The sequence below is a fragment of the Lissotriton helveticus genome, chromosome 8 (genome assembly GCF_964261635.1).
Source record: "Lissotriton helveticus chromosome 8, aLisHel1.1, whole genome shotgun sequence".
NCBI lineage: Eukaryota > Metazoa > Chordata > Amphibia > Caudata > Salamandridae > Lissotriton > Lissotriton helveticus.
The window spans coordinates 1,629,023,381-1,629,049,046 of NC_136069.1; the positions used below are offsets into that span (position 1 = coordinate 1,629,023,381).

A 25,666-nucleotide genomic window follows, 5' to 3' on the forward strand; every position below is an offset into this window, starting at 1 on the left:
ACTCAGAAACACAAGCTTCAAGAGGACATTTCTTACAAAATCCCCTTGAAGAAAAAAACTGTGGCTACAAGTCCTTTTCATTTTCCATCACCATAAGGGGTTAAAGGCATGATGCAACATGCTTATGACATTTTTAAAGACCCAGTCAGAGCCTGCATCTCCTAGAGTGGATAAATATAAAACCTCTCCTACTGGACCCATCTTTATCAAAGGACAATTACCTTAAGATTGTAAGTGAGCAAATTCTAAACTTCAGGGGATGCTCCTCCACCAGATAAGGAGTCCAAACTAATTAACACCTGGCAAGCGCATAGCTGCTTAAGCGGCAAATCAATGGTGCATTGCAAATACCCAAGGACTTTTAGCTAGATATGACCGGGCAAACTGGGATGAAATGGAACAACTTCGCCAATACCTCCCAGATGAGTATAAGGCTAAAGCACAGGACTTGGTAAATGAGGGTAAACTCATTTCTAATTCCTCTATTCGATGTGCTCTAGATGCTGCAGACACTGCAGCCAGGGAGATTAACACCTGCACCATGCTCAGGAGACACGCTTGGTTAAGGATCTCAGGTTGTAAACCGGATGTCCAAAAATCCATCCTTAACACACACTTTGATAAGGAACACCTAACGTTGACCAGGTGTTATTAATAATGAAAAATGACACTGAAGTCGCTAAATCTATGGGAGCACTTCAGACTGCATCCAACAGAGGTTCTCTTCATCGCTCCTAAAGAGTAGGGTCAAAAACAACATTCCCAGATCAAAATACCTCCAGTCCTCTACATCCAGAGTTTTTTCCCAAGGAGGTTAGAGGCAATAACTTCAAGGGTAGGGTTAAGGGCAACACACCTGGTAACTCCCCTTCTCCCAAAAAACAGTGACTTACTCACACTTCTCCCCAATTATATCACACCTGTCGTGGGAAGACGTCATCAATTTCTCCCCATTTGGCAGTCTATAACATCAGACAAATGAGTTCTTGAAATTATCCAACATGGTTATTGCCTGGAGCTTACTAGCAATCCCCCAATCATTCCACCTCAGTCTCACAAGTTGTCTCCAGAACACACATACTTGCTGAAACAAGAGGTCCAGTCCCTCTTACTGAAAGGGGCAATAGAGCCAGTTCCAATGCAGTACCAGGGCTCTGGGGTTCACTCGCTGTACTTTCTCATCCCCAAAAGAACGGTTCCGTAAGACCTAATCTGTATCAGAGAGCTAAACTACTAAATACTTTCAGAGCATTTTCACATGGTGACTCTTCAACAGGTGCTCCCACTTTTACAAAAAGCAGACTTTGTCTACTCTAGATTTAAAAGAAACATATTTTCATGTTCCAATTCATCCGGCTCATCTCAAACACCTAAGATTTGTAATAGCAGGCAAGCATTACCAGTTCACTGTACTTCCCTTTAGAGTGACTACAGCGCCCAGAGCTTTGACCAAATACCTGACAGTGGTCGCTGCTCATCTCAGAAGACAACAAATTCATGTCTTCCCTTATCTAGACAACTGGCTCATCAAAGCCAGCCCTTACCAGCACTGTCTGCAACACATAGATCACATTAGATTTATTTCATCAACTGGGTTTCACCATCTATGCACAAAAATCTCACCTGCATCCATTGTGAATGCAGTCTTATCTAGGCGCTACTCTAAACACAGTCAAAGCTCAAGCCTCTCCCAATGTTGCCAGAATAGACAATATTCAAGAAACCATTCTCCAGTTTCAACCCAACTAAGCATTAGCAGCCAAAGTGTTCATGCAATTACTGGGAATGATGGCGTCCTGCATCGTAATTGTACCCCATGTGAGGCTTCACATGCACCCCCTACAAGAATGCTTAGCATGTCAGTGAAATCACTCACAGGGTCTATTGACTAATCTAGTGTTGGTAGACTGCCGCACCCATTGCTCTCTGCAGTGGTAGAACCCACAAAACTTATCAGCAGGCTGGTCTTTCATCGACCCTGTTCCACAAATCGTGCTCACAGCAGACTCATCTCTAACAGGTTAGGGGGCTCATCTTAGACATTACACAATACAAGGCATGTGGTGCAACAAGCACAGGACTCTCCACATCAACTTTCTAGAGCTCTTGGCTGTTTTCCTAGCACTAAAAGCTTTTCAGACTCTGCTCATAGCCAAAACAGTCCTAGCCCGAACAGACAATATGACAGCAATGTATTATGTGCAGAAGCAAGGCGGGACACTCTCCAACTGTCAAAACTCGCTCAAGCCATTTAGAATTGGGCGCTCCATCACAAGATTTATCTCCTGGCAGAACATCTCCCAGGATTAAACAATCAAATTGCTGATCTTAGCAGAAGAAGACAAATTCATGAGTGGGAACTTCACCCCCAAGTTCTCCTTCCTTACTTCCAACAGTGGGGGTTTCCACGAATAGACCAATTTGCTACAGCCGAAAATGCAAAATGCCCAAACTTTGACAACTTTGGTAGATAAACTGGTCAGGGACATTTGCCTACGCTTTTCCACCTCTCTCGCTCATTCCGTGGGAGGTTCAGAAACTCAAGCAAAAATCTCTCGCACTAATTCTGGTTGCTCCCACATGGGCTTGTCAACCATGGTACACCACCCTGTTGGAGCTGTCACTAGTTCCACATCTGAAACTACACCTAAACTCCAGTCTCCTCACACAGAGCCATGGAAAAATCAAACATCCAAATCCCAAAGAACTGAATTTAGTGATCTGGTTCCTGAAGTCAGAGTTTGGTTATTTAAATTTACCACCAGACACTATGAATATTCTTTAAAAAAAAGCAAGAAAGCCTACCACCAGGGCTTGCTATGCCGCAAAATGGAAAATATTTGCTGTATATTGCAATAACAATGAATCCTTTAAATGCTTCTATACAAACATTAATGTTACTTCTTACATTTGCAACAAACAGGTCTAGATTACACGTCTATTTGTTTGCACCTTGCAGCAGTTGCTCTGTACTTACAAAATAGACATTTGTCACTATTCAGAGTCTCCGTAATCAAGGCCTTCATGGAAGGCTTAGAAAGGGTAATACCACCAAGGTTTCCCCCTGCCCCAGTATGGAATCTCAACATTGTTCTCCGGAGGCTCACGGGTCCACCTTTTGAACCATTACGCAAGTGCCCTTTACAGTTCCTCTCATGGAAAGTTGCATTCCTCATTGCTATCACATCACTGAGAGTTGGTGAGCTACAGCCATTAACGTTAGAAGAACCTTTCTTTCAGCTACATAAAGATAGGATAGTTCTCTGTACCAATCCAAAATTCCTTCCCAAGGTAGTTTCTGCTCTTCATATAAACCAATAGGTTGAGTTACCAGTTTTCTTTCCTTAACCTGATTCTGTGGCAGAACGTGCTCTTCACACGCTTGATGTTAAAAGAGTTAATAGGACAAAAGACTTTCTCAAAACAAAACAACTGTTTGTTTCATTTGCTCCACCCTACAAGGGCAATCCTATTTAAAATTCTAGTATTGCCAGATGGATTGTGAAATGCATTCAAACTTGCTATATTAAAGCTAAAACTTTAACCATACCCCCTAGAGTGCATTCCTCTTGAAAAATAGGGGCCTTTTTAGGTAACAGCCTTCTAGCTGACATATGTAAAGCAGCTACACGGTCTACACCACACATATTTACCAAACACTCTTGTGTAGATGTGTTAGCACATCAACAGGCTAATGCAGGCCAAGCAGTACTAAAAATACTATTTTAAACAACTGCAACACCTACAGGTTAGCCACCGCTTTGGGAGTATACTGCTTTATAGTCTATGCAAAGCATGTGTATCTGCAGCACACGTGCCACACCAGGTACCTCCAGTATGCGCCAGGGAGCTGCTTTGCAGAGGTGTTCAGAGGCCACACCTCTTTTTACACCTCTGCAACGCAGCTATGTAGCGCCTACTGGAGGTACCTGGTGGGCTAGTTGGACCCCAGGGTCCCTCAGGATTCAAGGGGACTTAATCCCCTCAACTTAAAACGTGCCACTGGGCGTGTGTGACAGTGGTGAAGGGAGGGCGCGGGGCCTGAGGTGACATGTGCAAACACACCCTGTGGCACGTTTTAAGTTGGACAATTAATTCCTCTTCAAACCGGAGGGTCCCTGGCCCACCAGGTACCTCCAGTAAGCGCCACAGAGCTGCGTTGCAGAGAGGTGAAAAAAGTGGCATGGCCTCTAAACACCTCTCTGCAACGCAGCTCCATGGCGCATACTGGAGGTACCTGGTGGGCTAGTTGGCCCCCAAGGACCCTCGGGATTGAAGAGGAATTAATTTCCCAACTTAAAACGTGCCACTGGGCGTCTTTGCACACGTCACCTCAGGCCACCCCCCCTTCAACACTGTGCAACCGCGCCCCCTGGCGTGTTGTAAGTTGGGGAATTAATAAATCCTGAGGGTCCCTGGGGTCCAACTAGCCCACCGGGTACCTCCAGTAAGCGCCACAGAGCTGCGTTGCAGAGCGGTGTAAAAAAGGGGTGTGGCCTCTGAACACCTCTCTATAACGCAGCTCCCTGGTAGATACTGGAGGTACCTGGTGGGCTAGTTGGATCCCCGGGACCCCCAGATTCCAAGGGGAATTCATTCCCCAACGTTCAACGTGCCAGGGGGCGCGTTTGCAGTGTTGAAGGGGGGGTGGCCTGAGGTGAAATGTGTGCGAACATGCCCAGTGGCGCCTTTTAAGTTGGGAAATTAATTCCTCTTCAATCCTGAGGGTCTCTGGGGGCCAACTAGCCCACCAGGTACCTCCAGTATGCTCCAGGGAGCTGCGTTGCAGAGAGGTGTTCAGAAGCCACGCCCCTTTTTCCACCTATGCAACGCAGCTCTGTGGCGCTCACTGGAGGTAACCGGTAGGCTAGTTGGACCCCAGGGACCCTCAGGATTCAAGGCGACTTAATCCCCCAACTCAAAACGCGCCACGGGTGCTTTTGCTGAGTGTTGCAGGGAGGGGGTGGGGCCTAAGGTGACGTGTGCAAACACGCCCTGTGGCATGTTTTAAGTTGGGGAATTAATTCCTCTTCAATCATGAGGGTCCCTCGGGGCCAACTAGCCCACCACTTCCAGTAAGCGCCACTGCACTGTGTTGCAGAGAGGTGGGCCACGCCCCTTTTTACACCACTATGCAACGCAGCTCTGTGTTGCTTACTGGAGGTAAGTGGTGGGCTAGTTGGCCCCCAGGACTCAAGGGGACTTAATCCCCCAATTTGTAACGCACCAGGGGGTGCATTTGCACAGTGGTGCAGGGAGGGGCAAGGCCTAATGTCACAAGTGTGCAAACGCGCCCTGTGGCGTGGTTTAAGTTGGGGAATTAAGTCCCCTTGAATCCTAAGGGTCCCTTGGGCCAAACTAACCCACCAGGAACGCCCAGTAAGTGCCACAGAGTTGCATTGCAGAGAGGTGTAAAATGGGGCATGGCCTCAGACCACCTCTCTGCAACGCAGCTCTCTGGTGCTTACTGGAGGTACATGGTGGGCTAGTCGGACCCTGGGGACTCACAGGATTAAAGGGGACTTAATCCCCCAACTTAAAACGTGCCACGGGGCGCCTTTGCACAGTGGTACGGGGAGGGGGCGAGGCCTGAGGTGACGTGTGCAAACACGCAATGTGGCACGTTTTAAGTTGGGGAATTAAGTCCCCTTCAATCCGGAGGGCCCCTGGGGGGCCAACTAGGCCACCAGGTACCTCCAGTAAGCGCCACAGCTCTGGTGGTACAGGCCACGCCCCTTTTTACACCTCTGCAACGCAACTCTGTGGCCCTTACTGGAGGTACCTAGTGGGCTAGTTGGACCCTCAGGATTCAAGGGGACTTAATCTCCCAACTTAAAACGGCCATAGGGTGTGTTTGCACACATGACACGTCAGCCCCCCCTTCACCACTGTACAAACGTGCCCCGTGGCGTGTTCAAAAAGGTAGTTTTAATCGCCCTGCCCTATTATGTACTAGGGCCTTACAGAGGAGGTCATGCTAATCACAGGGGTACCCCAACGCATAGTATTCACTAGTGTATGTAGGTGTTTTCACTGTATTCTTAGTGACTTTTAGCATAGCACTGGCTCCAGGCCTGGTTAGTCCGTTACCACCAGTACACGTCTGAAAAAGTTGAGTACAGGATGATTTTGCAACAAGACCTCTTTCTGCTCCTCTGTTGGTTCTTTCTGCACATGTCTTGGTTCTTCCTGCACTTCTCTTCGTGGACTTCTGTTGCTTCTTACTGCATTTCTTTTGCTTCTTTCTGTGTGTTGTTTCTTCTTTCATCACATGTCCTACCTCTGTAGGCATATTTAGAAACTAGCATTTAAAAAAACCTTTGAAATTCACTTTAAAAACCATAGGTTTCAAGCACGTTATAGTTGGAAATTAGCATTTAAAAAACCTTAGAAGTTCACTGAAAAAAACAGGTTTCAGGGGTGTTCTAGTCAGCTGGACATTTCACTCGTGCAAAAACATAGAAATTCCTCTGTTATAGTTAGTTCTGCTAACTATAACTCGCGCCCCCGCAATGCACTGCTGACGACGTCACATATTACATCGCTCATCACATGGTCAGTGACATCACTGATGACACCCGTTAGAGCAGGGAGGCCGATATTCACCGAATTGATTTTATTTGAACTGCCATCAAAGCATCATTGATTCGAAGTGCCATTAAAGTATCATCAAATATAAACCACAGCACCGCAAAATTATAAATGCGGATGCCAATACGGAACATATATGCAGTTTGTCTATATACATAGAAAATTACAAAGCTAAAGATTTGTGCTAAGTTTTTGCAAACCCCAGACCCCCTAACAACACGCGGGCTCTAACGAATACAGAGAAAGGATCTATTAATTTAATTAATAAGAGGCTCTATCAGTGAAGTCCCAGCGGTGGCGAGATTTCTATTCCCCACGGATTATGCAATTGAAAACATAATCCAGCTAATAAGGTTTGATTAAAACTTTTTGCCCTGAAGGTGAAAATATCAAATTGTCACTGAAATGCTGCGTCAACTGTTTTAAAAAAAAAAAAGTTTTTATCTATCTGTGTAATAAAATTAGATTGTAACCTGTATTGGGAGGAATACAAATAGTGTTATTTGAATGAACATGTGCTAAATCATTTTTATCTTAAATACATTTTTTTAATATGATTTGTGGTTCAAACTGAGAAATCTTTATAGGAATTGTGTGCTGTACTTCTATACTGTGGATGGGCAGAGAGACACGTGTTTTTGTGAAAGGAATTGTCTTTTTAAAGGAAATCTATTTAGTTTCAGGTTAGAATTTCTATACATTACAACAGGACACTCTGTCCAGGGTGAGGTAATTGTCCTCTTGTGTATTAAGATTTAGGGACTCCTGTGTTTGTTGCTTATATGTATACCCCGTCCCTTTGCAAAGCATAGGGGTATCTCCCTCTTTTTTTTACAAAAAGTTTTTCACCTTTGGCCAGCAGCGGCTCCTGCCTGCAGCTCTGCTTTTTTTAGGTCAAGCCTGGGCATCCTAGGTGCTGCTCTGTGAGGCATGCTGTACTCTGGTATTGACTTGAAGCTCCACCCACTCTCCTTTTTAGTTGGCTCCTGGTACTATCCTTTCTAAATGGTTTCTTCGGATTCATCATTAGGCTTGTTAGACCTCCTTAGTAACGCCTTGTCTGCATTTGTAACCTCCAATGAAGACTGAATTTTCTACTTGTGTGGTTACACTGTATGTTTATTTAGTCTGTGAGAACTATTTTCTTTCATTACTTTGTTATACTCCAGACACTACTTGCTTTCCTGCATCGGCTGCGCGCCTTTCTTTATTTTTCCTGCGCAGTCCGCTTTGAATAGAGCGACTTTCTTTATTAAATGCTTTATTTTTATTTTTCAAAGCGCCCCCTGCACGCTGTCACTTCAATATCAGCCAGACACCTTTCTTTGCACACACCATGTCTAAAGAAATGGGCGTGGCTGACATTAAAGTGAAAGTGCAGCATGGTCCGCTATTACAAAAATAAAAAATAAATGTCAACTTTACAAATACTTTTATTTTTTTGTTGTAAAAGTGTCCCATGTGCTGTTTCCCTTTAACGTCCGCCACGCCAATTTCTTTAGACACGGTTCGTCTAAGGAAAGGGACGCGGCTGACATTTACTTGAAAGCACTGCATGGGCGCTTTGACAAACCAGCATTTGCAATGCAACAGGTCTCGCATTTATGAGTTTTGTAAATGTACAAAACTCTCATAAATGCGAGACCTATTGCATTACAAATGCTCGTTTCTTTGACAACTTATAGGTGGTATGTGTAATAGTTGGCGGTCTAGTGGCCGCCGTCCTGTGATCCACCACATCCGCAGGCCAGGCGTGGCCTGCGGGGAGTTAATAAATGGAAGGCGGCCGCTCGTGGCACGTCGCTTCCGAATATACCTATGGTGCGGTCATTGCATGCCTGCTAGCGCACTGCCACCCCCATGCTAGCCCAATAGCCCCCGTGACCCGGCACACCACACTGGCGACGAGCAGAGGGGCCACCTCACTCGGCGTAGGAGTCCGTCTGTCTCCTGTACGCGGCACCGCAGCGGTGCGATGCGCCGTGTTACCAAAGCCGCCGCGTGTCTGCAGTATTCACACGCACCGCCTTCCTGTTTTCTCCGGCGGCCGCGTGTGTAGTGACACCCCCCTGCTGCCAGGAAGATTTACCGGCTACCGGGAGAGTGAAGAGCCCAAGTTGGGCTTTCAACGAGGATCGTGCATTATGCCTGCCTGCCCTGCCTCTGATCCTTAGCCTGGCGTCTGGGCTGCTGTGGGGCCTCACCAGCACTGCCTACCTCGGCCAATGTGAGCTGCCCTGCCCCTCCTGTGGCCCCATCAAGCATTGCCCACAGCAAGGAATAGGAGAAAAATAGAAAGGTCAGTGGAAAGACATCAAGCATTGGCCACTGCAAAGGGAAAAATAAAAGGGGGACAATTACACAGAGAAAGAAAGGGACTACACAGACTGTGTACCATGACACCCTGCAAGCCAAGTACTGGAGTGTCCAAGGGGCAGGGGAACACTGCGACACTGCACCACGTGCAGCACCTGATGACATTTTGCTTCTTTGATCCATCCGGAGCGTTCCAGAACACTCACTGCCAGGCGCCATGGTGGACAACAACAACACCGCTGCACCAGCCCGCGTCCCTTTCCAGCCTCTCCCCAGTGGAGGACATGGATAGAACGCCTCAACAACTACTTTGTCGCGACCAGGGAAACAGACGAGGAGGTATAGAGATCCCTGCTACTACACTACGCCAGAGATGAAATCTTCAAACTCTTCAAGCACCTGCCCAACACGGGCTGCGAATGACTACAACACGGCAGTGACTGCGTTAAACGGCCACTTTGACCGGCAAATAAACCCGGATTTTGAGGTTTTCAAACTTGGACAAGCCTGCCAGAGGGAAGGAGAATCTATGGACTCGTTCTACGTACGACTTCGAGAGCTGGCCAGCACCCGCAGAGACGAAGACCATCCTAAAGAAATCAGGAGACCGCTAATCCAGGGGTGCCGCGACAAGACCCTGAGAGGCTTCATACTGCGGAAACCAAGAATCACACTGGAAGACATACTGATACTGGCCAGATCACACGACTTGTCTGCAGCCAGAGCGAACGAAATGGACCAAGCCCTGACCAAGCCAGTCTCCATCAAGACAGAGCGAGCCAATGCCATAAGGACTAAGCCCAGGGGAGACATGTACAGAGGGCCAAAAGTAGACGCCTGCAAGTCAAGATGCGGATACTGTGGCCACGAGCCGCATGCGGCTAAAGACTGTCCCGCCTAAGGGAAAACCTGCACCAATTGCGGAATACCCAACCATTTTGCATCTGTCTGTAGGAGGCGTAACAGGAACCAAGATACAGAGGGCAAAAGCCCCCAACGTGAGCCGTCCAGTAAAGGACACTGCGCCACCTGACCACACACAGAGAAGACCCGTGAGACACCTACCAACCATTGAGGATTCCTCCGAGGACGACGATGAAGAGGTTTACATCGTGTTCTTTGCCAGAGAGCTCAAGCAACGCCGCCGTCCACAGCCCACGTGCATAGTGCAGGTCGCGGGAACTGAAGTGAAAGCAGTTATCGAAACCGGAGCGACGGTGAATGTAATGGGCCTACAACAATACCGAAGCCCTCGCCCTCTAGTGGTACCATCCAAAACGAAGATCTACCCATATGGAGCAGACACGCCCCTACCGCTGAAGGGAAAAATCTCGGTGCCCATCAAGGTAGACGACCTTGAGGTGATGGCCACAATCCATGTCAATGACAGGGAAGCAGACACCCTCCTGAGCAGCCCCACTGCTAAAGATCTGAAGCTAATCGCCTTCGCGAGGCGAATCCGGGCGTATCAGGTTGAAGAGCTCCTCCGGCAGTTCCCAGAGTTGTTCAAAGGCCTGCGGTGCATCAGGTGTGACCCCATCAAGCTACACATTGACAAGTCGGTCACCCCGGTTGCCTTGCGCCACAGGAGAGTTCCTTTCCACCTGTGACCACTCGACGAGAAGGAGCTGGAAGCCTTAGAAAAACAAGGGGTCATTGAAAAGGTAACGGGACCGACGCCATGGGTATCCCCAATGGTCATCGCGGAAAAACCCAAACAGCCGGGAGCCATACACCTGTGCATCGATATGCGACTGTCCAATAAGGCAATTAAAAAAGAACGCCACATAACACCAACGATGGACGACATCATCGGGGATGTCAACGGGTCCAAGTGGTTCTTGAAAATTGACTTGAAAGCGGGATATCACCACCTACCCCTGTCAGAGGAGAGCAGGTTCATCGCCACCTTCAGCACCCACTTGGGGCTCAGGAGGTACAAGCGTTTGAACTTTGGGATCTCCTCGGCAGCCAAGGTTTTCCAAAACACAATAGGGGAACTACTATTGGGGTTGCCAGGAGTATTAAACGTGAGCCAAGATATCCTCATTCACTCCGCAACAGCCGCAGGCCACCACAAACACCTCCGCGACACATTGAAACTCCTAAGCGAGCACGGAGCCACCCTACATAAGGACAAGTGCCAATTCTTCCATCCCTCCCTCGAGTTCTTCGGCTACGTGTTCAACCAGGAAGGCATACAGGTAGACCCGAGGAAGTCGCAAGCCATCAACGATGCCCCCACTCCGATGGAAGTAAGGAGCTTCTTGGGTATGGCCACATACTATGGGCGGTTCATACCAGGGCTGGCCACCTGGAGCGAGCCGCTGCGGGCACTCACGAAAGCTGACGCCACCTGGCACTGGGGCCCGAAGGAGGAAGAAGCATTCCAGGGAATAAAGGACGCACTCCTAGGAGAGGCCACGCTCGCGTACTTAGATCCCGTGAAGCGGACAGAGGTGCTGGTCGATACCAGCCCGTTGGGACTTAGGTGCAGTGCTAGCCCAGGAGCGTGAGTCCGGCCAGTGGGCCGCCCTGTCGTTCGCCAGCAAGTCGCTCACCTCCTCCGAAGCAAGGTATGCCCAAATCGAGCGTGAAGCGCTCGCTATCAAGTGGGCCTGCAGTAATTTCCATCTGTACCTCCACGGCCATCCGTTCACAATGGTCACCGACCATCAGCCACTGGTCCCCCTCTTCAAGGGAGCCGCACCGCATCCGCCCCCGCGGATCGAACGCTGGGCTGTCCAGCTACAACCGTATGAGATGGAGGTGGTGTACCGCTCAGGGTCAAAGAACCCAGCAGACTTCCTCTCCTGGCACCCAATTCAGTCGGAGAAACGAGAAGAAGAGTAAGACGTTGACGAATATGCTCACCTGGTAGCCCTAGCATTATGCCCCCAGAGCATGTCTCTAGATGAAGTACGAGAGGCAGCTGCCACGGATGCTGTCTACACCAGGACATTAGCCGCCATGCAACAAGGTTCGTGGAAGGACTACCTCCACCAGTCCAATTCGTGGACCCCGGAAGATTGCGAGACCCTAACAAAAATGTGGCGGATCCGTCATGTACTGAGCGCCACCAGCAGTGGTATTCTGCTGAGAGGACACCAAGGCATAACCAAGATGAAGGCACGGATGCGAGAGAAAGTCTGGTTCCCAGAACTCGAGGACATGGTAGAGGAATATGTTCAACGGTGCTCATTGTGCCAATTAACAAGCGGCCCGAGAAACCTCTCCTGATCATCACTGAAGAAGCCTGCCCTGTCCCATGGTCCAAAGTAAGTGTGGATTTTGAGAGCTTCCCAGAAGGGAAACAAACCCTTGTCATCGTGGATGCATACTCTAAGTATCCCGTAGTAGAGCCCATCATGTCGACTGCCTTCAACCACGTCGGACCAGTACTGGTGAAAGACTTCGCTATGCTTGGCTTCCCTCAAGAAGTGCGCAGTGACAACGGTCCCCCGTTCCAAGGGGCCGAGTCTGCCACATTCCTCCAACAACGAGGCATATTGCATCGCCCCATCACCCCACAATGGCCCCAAGCTAACGGAGACGTTGAACGTTTCATGCGAACTCGGAAAAAAATGTTCTGCATAGCGGTGGTGGAGCAAGTAGACCCCGAACAGAGGTTCCATGAATTCTTAAAAGTACCGAAGCACCCCTCACTGTACCACTCAGCGAAGCCCGTGGGCCCTCATGCTCCACAGCCCCCACCGTGACCTGCTCCCCACCTGTCCGGGATGGTCACCGCCTCAACTGGACGTCGAGGAAGTACAAGAGAGGAGGGTGCGACGGAACCAGGATGCAAGTGTTCGACACCGAGCCACCCAGCGAAGGTTTACCCAGGGGGTGACAGTCATCCTACGGAGCCGGCGTCAGGGAGGGAAATTCCAAACAGGATATGAGCCGGGCACCTGGACGGTCACCGCCAATCACGGCTCCATGGTGACGGCGCGCAGAGGAGAGGAGGTAGTGTCACGAAATATCTCGTGATTCAAAGAAGTCCCACCAGAACAACACCAGGAGACTGTTAGCAGTCCCCCAAGTCCTGTGGCCACAAGCGGACCAGAAGAACGGACGGATGACTCGGTGAATGACCCAGTAGAGGAAGCAACAGCGCCAAGCATCTCACCACAACGGGGGGTTTGCTCCAACGACTCCGGCTGGAGCGGAATGGAATGGCGAACTGAGGCCCAACCGCTACCCGAGCCAGCGGCTGAGAGACTATGCCTGCTGAAGACCTGGACCTCACCAGTTGAGATGCACGCAAGTACCGCAGTCATGGACTGGACTGAATGTTGAGATGTGATTTTGTATAACTATGTTGAGAAAATGTTTGGACAAAAGAACTGAGTTGGATAGGGATGTAATAGTTGGCGGTCTAGTGTCTGCCGTCCTGTGATCCACCACATCCGCAGGCCAGGCGTGGCCTGCAGGGAGTTAATAAATGGAAGGCGGCTGCTCGTGGCACGCCACTTCCGAATATACCTATGGTGCGGTCATTGCATGCCTGCTAGCGCGCTGCCACCCCCGCGCTAGCCCAATAGCCCCATGAAGGCCGGTGTGCACCCTGTGACCGGTCTGCTTAAGAGAATTTGAGGAAGTTCTGGTGTTCCTCTGCATCTTTACTCTTGATTAAACAGGCGTCATCCTCCAGCAGACACAAAGTACCATCTCTGCAACCATGTATGGGATGGGCTAATTTGCAGTAAAATTGTCTGGGGGGCAGGGGGTAAAGTGGAGAGCGGAGAAAGACCAGCTTCCACAAAACATCTGAGTTTTAGATTTGCCATCGACAAAGCGCACTACCAGTTCACAGCCCTGGCCTTCGGACTAAAATCTGCACCAAGGGTCTTCACAAAATGCCTCGCAGCTGGAGCGGCGCATCTACGGAGGGAGGGGATTCATGTATACCCCTACCTCGACGACTGGCTGATACAGGCAAGTTCCTACAAACAATGCCAACTATATGCAAAGCGGGTCACACAGACGCTGACAGAACTGGGATTCTCAATACACTGGGGGAAATTCTCAATGGAACCAGAACAGGTGAAGGTCTTCCTGGGCGCACAGATCAACACCATTCAGAGGAAGGTGTTCCCCAGCGAGGAGGTAGCGATTAGGGCTTCTGGTGTGATTGGTTGCTGGACTGGTTGTGGGACTAAGAGTAGGGTTAGGCTTTCTATTGGAAGTAGGGACAAGGGCTTCCTGCGCCATTTGTTGCTTGGACTGGTTGTGGGACTACTGGTAGGGCTAGGGCCTCTATTGTACGTAGAGATTAGGGTTCTTGAACTGATTGGGTGCTTGGACTAGGGCTAAGATTGGCTGTAAGGTCCTGGTCTCCTATTGGTTCTAGATGTTTAGGGCTAGTGTTGTGATTGGATAGTGTTAGGGCTAGGGTTCCCATTGGCTGACTGGGTCACCTTATTACTAGGGCTATAAAAGGCCAGGCGTCTCAGCTAAGGGTGGAGAGGACAAGGGCAGTTGCCTGTTTGAGCCTGTTAAGGGCGGAGAGGACAAGGGCAGTTGCCTGTTTGAGCCTGTTCGAGACTGACTAGGGCCAGCAATGCTGCCCAATATACATACCTCCATTATGCATCTATATACTTTAAATGTACTTATGGATCTATATATCACTTCCTTCTAATTTAGCATTTCCAATGCACATCCCTATTTCTCAGCCTATACTCCTCTCAATATATCCTCTACATCCACTCTCATTTTACGCCAAACCCCACACCACTACTATGATCCCCAAAATAACCCTTTCTAGACCCTCTCCTACTCTACCCCTCCTTGCATCATCTTACACCTCTTACTATACCGATCTCCCATAACAAACCTTTCTAAACTCTTCCCTCTTTTCTACCCCTCCCCAACCCTTCTCAATCCAAATAACTGACTAACATATCGACCACTAAAATTACTTTCATGTTTCACCATACTAATCCAACACTAATCCTGATGTTTTCCAGAGCAGCGTGCTACTTGCGCTTCAAAACCCCATCAAGCTTAGCAAGCTCTATATAAATACAAACCTCTTTCCCTTCACTATCCCGCCACCTACCCTTCTCTACCCAAATAACTGAATAACCTATCCACTACTCAAATTTCTTCATATTTTACTATTCTAATTTTCAACACTAATCTTTTGAGTTCCGGAGTAGCGTGCTACTCGCCAGAAAAGCGCTTCAACACCCCATCAGGGGTAACGAGCGCTATATAAATACAAACCTTTTTTCCTCCTCTATCCATCTGGTATCATTCCAAATTCAAATAACTGACTAACCTATCCACCACTTAAAATGTACTTGCATATTTCACTATACTAATTCCACACTAATCCTCTATGGGTCCTGAGTAGCGTGCTACCCGCCGAAAAAGCGATTCAAAGCCTCGTCAGTGGTAGTAGTGGTAGTAAGCGCTATATAAATGCAATTACAATACAATACCTACCAAAGGCCACAAAAAAAAGAGATGGCTGAGGCAAAACACACCTATTACTTAAGGGAACATATGCGCCCCGCTTCCTGTGCCCCATGACTCCTCTTGCACCCCAGTGTTTGTTGTGCCCCACCTGGCGCTGCTTTCCGAGACTGGCAGTGCAATGTGTGGCGGCCATCTTGTCTGAGGCCGGATTGTGAACCGCGACTTTAATGAAGCGGCGGCTTCTGCCTCCACTGTGCCAGTAATGTTGTGCGCTGGTTTCTTTTCCAGATATCACCCGAGCTGGCAACGAGAGCAGACAACTGCCTGTTCTCCAGGAAGTGCCTGAAAACCTCCACTGTTCCCAACGACATTGATGGCGCTCAAGCCGTTGCAAGATGGCCGCCGCGCTGTTCGTCGCTCCCAGTGTTGTGCTCCCGGCGCAGGTGGTATGCCCCGCCGCACTTCCGGTGCTGTGCTGCTTCTGTCTGTACGGGGGAGGTGGCGGGCCACGCGAACAACAGGTGAGGGGGTGGGGGAGGAGTGCAGCGCCGGGGGCGTACAGCAGCGAGCCCTCCAGGGTGGGCGGGGCGCGGCCCTGGGGAGCTCCTGTGCAGGGCGGGACGGGAGGCGTGCTTCTAGCGTCCAGCAGGCTTCTAAGCGGGTGGTCTGTGACACCACCAGGCTCCACTGATGCTCACCGTCAACTCTCTGGACACCTCACTCACCTCTGCTCACTAAGGGGTTCACCTCACTTAATGCCACCCACCCTGTGCACTGTTCCCAGGCTTGAGCATTTAACCCACACACCACTTCTGCAAGTCTAATTACATCACTAGAAACTAACCAGGATAATCGATGACAGACTTAGGTGGTCAATCAACACCGCTCTGGTACTTTTTATTTTCTATTTAGTTAAGTATTTTTGTATAGCGCGGACTAGATTGGAGTGATGGACGATTTACAGGAGTACTGGTTGCAAGTTACATTTCAAAATAAAACATTTGCTGCAATAAACTAGATAAAGGAATAACCTATAGATAGACGTTAAGGAGACTGGTAATATATGTTTAAAAATATGCTAACATTATTGCTCCAAGTATGTTCAGTATCTATCCAATTTTACGTTCTCTCATGGTGCAAAGTGATGTATTCACTGACGTTAGGCTAACAACAAAAACCGAGCGGGAACACTGGTGCACAGTGTATACTCATATCAGTGCCTTCAGAACTTTTAGACCCATCAGTCACCCAGCCCAGACAGTAAATGAAATGCACACAAGTGAAGCATGCAGGTCTTCGTTTCCAGATCATTTTGCAAGCAAATAACACAGACACCTCGTCTTTGTTAGACGACTACCGTTTTGCGCTTGTTGGTCAGTACTTTTACTAAATAAAGTGTTTTTTCTGCATAAATAAATAGCTGCTATGCTGATTGTATCGGTACAGTTTACCCCTCTGTATCTATCATCTGGTACAGTAGAGAATTCAACCATCAGAATTACTCGGATATTCGTTAGCATGTGTGGTATGGGCTCGTGGAGGTTGTTATGAGTGCCGCGTGAGGTTGTAGAATGTGTGGGTCACGAGTGGTGTAAGATTGTTGATGGTTGAATTCAGGCCCGGCTCCAGGAATTTTTATTTGGGTGGGCCAAGGGTGCATTTGGGTGGGCCACTGCGGGCTTGATTTGTTGCATATATGTCTAGGCAGGCCTGCTTCAGGGCCCGCCTTTATCTCTTCTTAGTCTTACAAGGCCCAGTAAATCTCACTCTTTTCCAAATCTCTTTTTAATGTTATTACTCTCAAAAATAGTTTTTTTCCATGTAATGTTACTTTGATGGGAAGAGGAGGTTTCTGAGGTGGGAGTATCAGGCAAGTGACATTCCTCAGGAAGAGGTGTGGCGCCGCGGCCAGGGCGACTGACTCCGGAAGCTGGGGGATCACGGTTCGATCCCTGGCTCCGGCAGCAGATTAGTCCAGCACCATGTGACTCTGGGCAATAGCTTGCTTAATCTTCCCAACGGCCCCCAGCGCCTAGAGACCCTAACGGGTGATTGTGCGCTTTACAAATGTGGATTATTTTATTATTATTATTATTCCTCGGGCTCCCTCTGTGCGAGCCTCATGGAGAATCCCTCTTCATTACTACCTCCACCTGACCAGGGACTCTGCAGCACACTCCCTTACAGGCTTGATTAGCCACTATTCCTCTCCAGTGCACCTTATCTCACAGATGACGTTGGGCCTCAGCCCCATATCAGGCACCATCAGGCTCCACTTTCATATTTCCTGGTAAAAACATTAGTGAAATCACCTTCATACTTAAAACATTGAATATAGCAGTAAATATAATTAGCAGGCACTTTAAAGTATGTTCCACAGTAGCCCTTATGGCCCGACTGCTAATTAAATAAACAAAAACAGAAAGGCCTTGACAGGGCCGGCTTCAGCGCTGATGCAAAAGTATTTTTTGGCGCCGCACCAATAACCTCTTTCTCAGCAAATACCTTTACTACCACCTTACAACAGTGCCCCTCATCCCTCCATGGCCCCTATTGACCTCTTCCTCGGATTCCCTCACTGCCACACGCCACAAGTGCCCCTCATCTCCCCATAGCCCCTCCCTCTTATGACCTCTTCCTCGGATTCCCTCACTGCCACCCTCCAACAGTGCCCCTCATCTCTCCGTAGCCCCCGCTCTTGAACTCCTCATCGGGCTCCCTCACTACCACTCTCCACCAGTACCCCTCATCTCTCCATAGCCTCCCCCTATTGACCTCATCAGATTCCCTTACTGCCATCCTCCACCAGTGCCCCTCATCTCTCGGTAGCCCCTCCCCCTCATGACCTCCTCCTCAGACTCCCTCACTACCACCCTCCATCAGTGCCCCTCATATCTCCCTAGCTCCTCCCTCCTCCCTCCACCCCATGACCTCTTCCTTGGATTTCCCTCACTACCACCCTTCATCAGTGCCCCTCATCTCTCCCTAGCTCCTCCCTCCACCCCATGACCTCTTCCTCGGATTCCCTCACTACCACCCTCCAACAGTGCCCCTCATTGCTCCATAGCCCCTTCCACTACCTCCTCCTCGAATTTCCTCACTGCCACCCTCCACCAGCGCCCCTCATCTATACGTAGCCCCTCTCTCATATGCATTTCATTTGTTGTATAGCGCTACTCATATCAGTGTGTGTCAGTACTTTACACCACACACACATTATACAGAGACAATGAATCATACAAGTATGTAAATCAGTTTATAGGGAATGTCACATAAACCAATGAAGATAACAAGGTGTAGGAATCACATGTCATCCATACTGATGAGCAGTATATTTTAAGAGTGTTTGGTCTGAGGCAACACAAGGGCCTAAAGGGTTTAAAGAGTATTCCATGGGGGTCAGCTTTACTGATAAAAATGTATATCTGCCCAAACATACTCATTTTACCAATATTAGAATGATGAAAGACTGGGGAAGTTCTAACTATATCACAAAACAAAAAAAGTGAAGTTCTAACTATACCATTCATGTTTGTATGCAGCTCTTTGGTGACAGTTCATTGGTCACTGTCCTATGTTAGGATTGTAACTTCTGAACTGCAAGTAACACAAGGATCTCTGTGACAAAGGCGGTAACCCACTGAGCTATCCACATACAATACAGTTCACCTGCATTTAAAAACTATTAACAGACAAATGATTGCTCTCTAGAAGGATCATTAATCACCAGCGTTATCTGTGCATTTTGTATTGTCTTCTTGCTGTCCTGCATTTGCCATGATAATGATAAAAACTGTTTAAATGAAGCACACACAAAGTGTGTTTTCTGCTGGGCTTGTGCAGATTTTAAAAAGAAAAAAATGTAGTGACACATTCTCTTACCTACTAAATTAGTCAAACTTTGTGTCCCAGCTTGATGTGATAAGCCGCTGCAGGGGTCAGGAAAGGTGATTAGGAATAAACAAACTTATTTTCTCCTATGTTGCATAGAAAAAGAAATATCAACGCAGCAGGACAGTAGGCAAAGTTTACCAAAGGTTACCATTGTCAAAGAAAGGATTTGTCGCCTTTCACCATGCAGAGATGCAGGGGTGAAGAAATAAACAAAGCCTCGTTAACATTTAAATGGTCTTTAAAGACCTGTGAAGTACTTGTGTGCGACTGCGATCATCTCTAAAACTGTCTCTGTGTGTGTGCGCCCACCCGGGAAGCTGTCTCGGCCCGGGCTGACAAACACGACCTGTTGCACGCCTGCCTTCATGCCCTCACTGCTAGGGCCAAGGCTCCTGTTTGGGTGGGCCTGGCTCATGTTTGGGTGGGCCTGGCACCACCAGGCCCACCCGCTAGAACCGGGCCTGGTTGAATTGGTAGCCTGGCTCTACGGTAGTTGGAGATTGTTGTTGGAGGGTGGAGGTTTTACTCCGGTGTCGCTATTACCCTAATACTAGAATAAAGGATTTCTGGATTTAAATCACTTGGGGCCAGATGTAGGTAATTCATATTTACCTACTCTTAAATACCGAATTTTACCGATTCGGTATTTAAGAGTCGGTAAATATGAAGGGGGGAGATGTAGGTATTACAGATTCTGTAAATACCAAATCTTTAAGATTCGGTATTTACCGAATCTGTAAATACCGAATCGGTATTGCCCATTGATTCCTATGGGCCTTGAAGCCCATAGGAATCAATGGGCAATACCGATTCTGTAATTACAGAATCGGTAAATACCGAATTTTGCAGGGGGTGTCACTTTGACACCCTCTGGCACCCCAAAAATAGGCAGGTGCGCCATGTGGCACACAGACATGCCCTAAGGGCATGTCTGTCTGTCACATGGCTAGGTGTGCATGCACACATGTGCATGCACACCTAAATTCGGTATTTTAACACCCAATTGGATTGGGTGGTAAAATACCGAATCTGAAAGGCCTGCGGCACTCAAAGATGTGCTACCTACATGTGCTTTTACAGAATCGGTGTTTTTACCGAGTCTGTATTTACCGATTCGGTAATTTTACCGAATCTGTAAATACAGATTTTGTAAAATACCGATTCTGTAAAGCATGCTCCTACATTAGAAAACCCTAATACCGGTCGGAAACGGCCGAAATCGGCCGTTTCCGACCGGTATTAGGGCTCCTACATCGGGCCCTTGGTGAACCATTGTCTTCTTTACAGTGGCGACGAGCGGAAGCACAGCCACACCGGGGATGTGCTGATTGTTGATTTTAGTACTTTGTCTACTTATTGATGGTTTTGAAGACTCCATGCTATTTTTATTGCCATAAACGACCTGATTTACGAAATTGCATATTCCTGCACGATGATCGTCTGAATCCAAGTGCCACTGATAAAAGGATTTTCCTTCTTTTGGAAATATTAAAGAAGTAATCGTGACGTCTATCGATATTCCACGCAACTGTTCAAGCTCAACTGCGGTTGACGGCAAGGCGTCCAAGTTGCTTAGCAATGCTCGTGGTTGTTTGGTATTGGGGCGCTTAGCAACAGCACATGCACGACGTTAGCGTCATTACGTGAGTAACGTGTTAGCAGCGTTCGAGGTTGTTTGGCATTGAAGCGCTTAGCAACAGTACACCCACAACGTCAAGCGTCATACGCGAGTAACGTGGTGGCCATTTTGAAAAACACCGAAGTCATTCCTGGATTATAGAAGCTTTGCATCCTTTTAGGTAACGGCTTTTGGTATTGATCCTGGTTCTAGAAAACATTGTAATAGTATTGCTGGCAATTATTTGCAGAGCATTCCGAGGAGACTTATTTTTCATCCAGTTAACTGTCCGTTTTATCACCAGTGACCGGCACACTTTCGTGGTTGCCAATTCGGTGACAGGCACACCTCATCACAGAACTTTTGGTGACTGTAGTTCATTTATAAAATTGACTTGCAAACAGTTTCTATCCAAATTCCGTGAGTAAACTTACCTTGGTAAACTGTAATTTATAATATTGATGTTGTTTTTTTTTCTTTTCTTCTTGCTTATTAGCATTGCAACGATTCAACCTCCACCATTTTTTTTAGCGGAATTAGGAGAACCTCCTATTGCGTGGGATTTATGGATTGATATGTTTGGGGCTCTTGAGGAAGATGAATGTTCTGAAGAGAGAAAATTATCTCTCCTTAAACATAGACTAGGTGCTGTGGGGTTGACAGAGTTAAAAAATGTACCTGTGTTATTCCGATATGGGCAGATCAGACACGCTCTAATGCAGGCAATTCCACCCGAAACCACACTCCCTGAATCGTCACCCCTAGAGGACAGGCTGCTGACGGAATTTATGGAGCAAAAAGCGACCTCTCTCACATATAAAAAACTGATTAACAACCTGCCAGAGCCCACTCGGAAGCTTAAGGAGAGGTGGGTTGAGGAAATAGGTGAGATGGATGAAACAGAGTGGAACGAGGCCCTTGCATCACCGCGAGAGGTAGGCATATCGGCACGGTTCCGTTTAGTGCAACTCAAGATTTTACATCGCACCTACTACACCAGAACACTTCTCCACAAAATACAAAGGGCACCGCACCCTTACTGCCTCAGGGGATGCGGGGAAGAAGGTACTCTGTTTCACACATTGTGGGAAATCCCTCAAATCCAAGAAGTGTGGAGACAGATCATGCGCACAGTCTCCCAGGCCATTGAAGTGTCGGTCCTACCTGAACCCCGTAAATGCCTGTTGAACATCTGGGACCCTACTGACCTGAACAGGTATGGACAGCTGTGGGTTACTTTGGCTGTGACTGTGGCAAAACGTGATATCGCACAAAAGTGGGGTGCCCCGGAACTGCCTACGGTGGCTGGCTGGATCAGATATATGGACCTCCTAATGGTGAAGGAAAGGGCAGTTTATGTGCTACGGGCTTGCCCCCGTAAATGGAATAAGGTTTGGCTACCGTGGAACAAATATAGGGGAGAGCCGTGTGCACCCTTGCCGGAAGGTGAGGATTCGGAGTCAGAGGAGGACGATGACTAGACAGTATGGATACATAAACTGTAAAATGAGATGTGCGGGGAGGGACCGGGTTGCAATTGTACCTGGGAAACAGTGCAGAATGTATGAAGAGGCCTACCGCTGACTGTGAGAATATATGCTTCATTGTCAAGTGATGACTTTGGTTGGGTTTTATAGTTTTTTGATGTTTGCTACACGTTGAGATTGTTAGGGACGGGAACATGTGCCTATTAATACTCTGCTTCTCCGTTACCATAAAGGTATGGAACTGAGTACTTTCTATGTAGTAATTGATTCTGACAACCTCATGTCATACTCAAGGTGACAAAAGTTATGTATTGTAATACGGTCTATTTTATCGTTTATTCCTAAATATGCAAAAACTGATACTCAAACGTGACATACCTATGTTAATGAAACTATGTATCCTGCATTCCTGACAATAAAGTTTTTCAAAAAAAAAAAATGTACCTGTGTTAGATAGTGCTGGTGATATTGGGGTTTATCAATATGCGATTAAACAGATGCATGAGAGGTTTGGCAGAAAAATTAATGTGGTAATGGAGCGATTAAAATTTTATACTAGAACGCAAAAAGTTGATGAATCTATCGACCAATATGTTTCTGCTTTGAGGGGACTTGCGGTTACTTGCAAATTTGACAGTATGACCTATGATCCAGTATTACGTGTCCACATTTTAATGAGGACAAAGTCCAAGAAGATCCAAGAGAAATTGTGGTCATGTGGTAGTATTTCATTGAAGGCAGCTATTGAAGTTGCTAGGGGTGTTGAAGTTTCTGACCAATTTATACATAAAGTGAGGAATGAAAATAGTGAATTAGGGAGTGAGAAATGTAATGCCAGTCAAGTGAGTGTTGGGAGTAAAGATATCAAGAGCAGAAGTAAAGGAGATAGTAAAACAATTGGGAGCAATCCTAACAAAAAAATTGCTGAACCACGGAGAATTGTGTGTTATAGATGCGGTTCTAGTAGCCATTTAGCTAACTTCAATTGGTGCCCAGCATTAAATAAAGTATGTACTACATACAAGAAGAAAGGCCATTTCAGTAGAGCATGTAATAGTTTTAAGAATAAAGTTAATTTTATTCAAGACGAAGTGCATGATGATGAGTTGCATGATAATGAGTTGGAGAAGTGTTTAGCATTCATGATAAACCAGAGGTAGTTATAAGCAAGGTAAAAAAATTACCCACATGTATGGTGCGTATTGACGGAGTGGAAATAAATACTATGATGGATTCATGTGCATGGTACACAATTATGGGCATGGAGCTATTTAGGAAACTATGGCCCAGTAGGACATTGTTGGAACCTGATTTGAATCCTGGCAGTTACTCCGGCCATAAGATTCCTTTAGAAGGGTATTTATGGGCAGATGTATGCTTTGGAATGAAGTTGTGTCTGGGCAAGGTTTATGTGTCCAATAAAGGTGAAACCATATTAGGCTGTCGTTGATTTAGCTATTAAGATTGATGCTAGTTTGGAATTTCCTGTATTTGCTATTGAGAATGGAAATGAAGGTGAAGACCCACAATCTAGTAATGAATATTCCACACTGAAGAAAATGTATTCTGATGTTTTCACTAATGGCATAGGTAAAATGGCGAAATTTAAACACAATATTATTCTACGAGAAGGTGTGTCCCATAAGACAAAAACTCAGAAATGTTCCTATCAATTATCGTGAAAAGTTAGAAGGGATTCTTAAAAAATTGTGCAAGGACGAAATCATAGAGCCAGTGGAGAGCTCGGACTGGTCAGTTCCCTTAAATCCAATGGTGATTTACGTTTTTGTGTAGATTTGAGGTGTTTAAATGAAGCCATTTGGGTTGATACATTACCTCTTCCTAATTTACAAGAATTAACATCTTCTGTTGGGGGTTCTTCGTGGTTTTCAAAAATAGACTTAGCAAGTGCATATCATCAAATTGAATTAGATGAAAGTTCAAAGCATTGTACAGTATTTATTACTTCTGAAGGCATTTTTAGATATCGGCGCATGCCGTTCGGACTAGCTAGCACATCAGCTGTTTTTCAAAGGGAAATGTCAAGAATATTGCGTGGGATTGAAGGTGCATGGGTTTTCCAAGATGACATTCTGATTTTTGGGAAGAATAAAGAACTTCATGACAGGTATTTGCATACAGTTTTGAGAGCTCTTAGGGAACATGGACTAACAGGAATGAGAAGTGTGTTTTTGGAAAACATAAAGTGGAATACCTTGGTCACGTCATATCTAAGGATGATATTCGACCCAAAATTAGCCATGTTGAAGCAATTCTATCTGCTCCGGAATCGAAAAGCAAGGAACAATTAATGTCTTTTGTGGGACTTACTGAGTTTTATTCTCGGTTCATCGAGAATTATGCATCAAAAATGGAACCATTAAGAGCATTGCTCAAGAAAAATTTACCATTTGTGGGTGGGGGACCTACAACAAAAACAATGTTTTGAAAATGTCAAAAGAGAAATTTCTGTAACACTGTGTTTGAAACCGTTTGTGCCATCAGCCGAATGTGTATTGTCAGTGGATGCTTCAGGATATAGAATTGGAGCTGTATTTTCACAACATGTTAAGAGTGACAAAAGGGTTGTGGCATATGCTTCGCGTACGCTAACTCCTTCTGAACGGAATTACTCCGTGATTGAAAAAGAATTGCTTGCTGCTGCATGGGCTGCTGAAAGGTTTCTATGTATGTGTGGGTAAGAAGGTTTAAGATTTGCACAGACCATAAGCCATTAGTAAACATTTTGAAACCCGAAGGCGGATGGAACTTGACTCCTAGATTGGCTCGTTTAGCTTCTAAATTGCAAATGTTTAGTTATGAAATAGAATACATTCCTGGGAAGGAAAACCTAGTTGCTGATGGACTTTCACGGTTACCCAGTTTGATTGATACTGAAGTGGTGAAGGTGAACGAGTGTGAAGTGGCTTTTACCTTTAAAGACATTGTGTCAATTGGTAGTGAAGGAGTTGAAGACACGTTATCAGAAGAATCCAGGTTGCGTGAAAGTATGTGATGTTGAAGGAGGTTGAGAAATATATCAGGGATGGTTGGCAGAGAGAATCTGCATTATGAGCATTTTGGAAAATAAAGGGAGAGTTGTGTGTGTCAAATGGTATTGTTTTGAGAGGGGACAAAATCGTACCTCCAATTGGATTGCGCAAAAGCATTATTGAGAGGAGCCACAAGGGGCATGGAGGCATGTCAAGTACTAAAAGAAGAAGAAGGGAATGTTTTTGGTGGCCTAGTGTTGATTCCATGGTGAATCATTAGGTTAGAGAGTGCAAGGTTTGTGGAGCTAGTGATAAGGTTGTCAAACCCTTGTGTGTAC

The 25,666-nt window shown here is 46.8% G+C and overlaps 1 protein-coding gene across 4 annotated transcripts in view; it reads left to right on the forward strand.

The window, feature by feature from the left end:
- The first annotated feature begins 15,787 nt into the window (after positions 1-15,787).
- The window catches only part of LOC144773579 (uncharacterized), a 319,451-nt gene continuing 309,572 nt past the window's right edge, over positions 15,788-25,666 (forward strand). For all 4 annotated transcript variants that reach the window (XM_078658700.1, XM_078658702.1, XM_078658703.1 and 1 more), the window contains exon 1: positions 15,788-15,857. The gene's annotated coding sequence lies outside the window, so the exon portion shown is untranslated. The remainder of the gene's footprint in view (positions 15,858-25,666) is intronic.